This window comes from Sinocyclocheilus rhinocerous, unplaced genomic scaffold (genome assembly GCF_001515625.1).
Source record: "Sinocyclocheilus rhinocerous isolate Xijiao unplaced genomic scaffold, SAMN03320098_v1.1 scaffold698, whole genome shotgun sequence".
In the NCBI taxonomy this organism is placed as follows: domain Eukaryota; kingdom Metazoa; phylum Chordata; class Actinopteri; order Cypriniformes; family Cyprinidae; genus Sinocyclocheilus; species Sinocyclocheilus rhinocerous.
In genome coordinates, this window is record NW_015663501.1 from 34,400 (window position 1) to 36,192 (window position 1,793).

The following is a 1,793-nucleotide window of genomic DNA, read 5'->3' on the forward strand; positions in this document are numbered from 1 at the left end:
ATATTCTTATTTTGTGCATGTGAATTGGTTTTTTTGAATATATATATTTTTTTCGTGCACGTGAATTATTTCTCATGCATGTGAATTGGGATATATATATTTTTTCGTGCACGTGAATTATTTCTCATGCATGTGAATTGGGTTATGCATGTGTGCATCGCGTCTTTTGCGTGAATTATTATTGAGATTATTCTGGCTCCATACTAGAGAAGTGGCTTTGAGCTATTCTCCCCTAGTCACTTTAGTCTTGTTAAAATGGAGTAGAAGCTCCCTTGTGGTAGACTGCTTCCTAAGATACTTGTCAGATACTGGTGAAATCTGCGTGACATAGCTGAGGCTATTGGGTATTTTCCAATTGGAGCTCTGCTCTTTGGGTCGTATAGGGCTGAGGCCTGTCCCGCAAGAAAGGGAGGAAGGTGTAACAGCCAGGACTTTCTTTGCTGTATAGTATAGAAGCTTAGGAACATTTCCTAGCATCAGGGAGTATTAGCTTAGGAAGTAGCACCACTACAAGAGTCACATGGTGTTGACATGCAAGTCAATTTATTCTATGCTCACTGTGTTTGTGCATATTCACAGACTAGTGAAGCAGGCATTCCCTTGGTATGGCATAGTGGGTTTTGGCTCCTCATGACATCCATGACACGCGTCAAAGTACATCTGTCAGATCCATGACACAACACTGAAATTCCACTTCGCAAGGGAATGTCTCATGTTACACTGTCTCTTTGCCATACCTTGAGCCTGCCTGTGTGCCTGGTTTAGACAAGAGTTAATGACATGTATCTCAGGTGCCCTTTTATACTCACAGGCACTCCACGTGTGACGTCATGGACTGTCATCTGCCAATAAGCGTTTGTTTACACGTGCGTCAGAGACTGGATATGCTAATGGTATTCCCCATTGCATTAAATCCATGACTATAAAAAAACTATAAAAACAAATAAATGTATGCAGGGAGGCCCAGACCTCCTGTAGGGAGACTCTTGATAATAGAGCTTTAGATGATGCCATACCTCTAACTAAATGAGCCCTAATTAGCAGAGGCGAAGGTAAACAGTGTACCTCAGATGCTGTAGATATTGCCTCAACAATCCATATAGTTTGCTTTGAGGCAAGGAAGCCCTTCTTAAATGACCCATAGCACACCAATAGCTGGTCCAAATCACTGTAGTAGTCCTAATAAGTATTAATCTAAATTTAATTTATATAAATACATATGTCTGCTTGAAAGACTGAAGAATATTGTAAGCAATTTGTCAAAAAAAGAATATGTATTATATAACCATTGTAATTTCATTGAAAAGAGGACCACATTCTTGTTTCTTTATGAGAAGTGGTTTTAGTTAATTAAATACATTTTATGAGTCACAGCAGTTAAACATGTTTCTATATTGCATGTTCAAACCCTAATATCATTCATATTAACAGGATAATATATTTTCTACAGGAATATATAATGAGATTGGAATTTTTTGAGAAATGCTTAATGAATGCATTACACTTAGGGCTGGGCGATTTTGCTAAAAATTTAAATCTCGATTATTCCAGAATGTTTGACCGATTCTCGATTTTTAAAATATTTTTAACTAGTCAACTTGAAAATGTAACTACAACATGATTCAAGTTACTTTTTCTTTATTAACGCTGTGCAACACACATGAAGTTGTCAACATAAGGGAGGTAAGACGCGCGGCGGCAGGTTTTGTGTTTACATCAATGATGCGTGGTGCCGTGATGCTGTTGTGGTCTGCAAACACTGCTCACCCCTGGTGGAGTTTATGATTATTAAG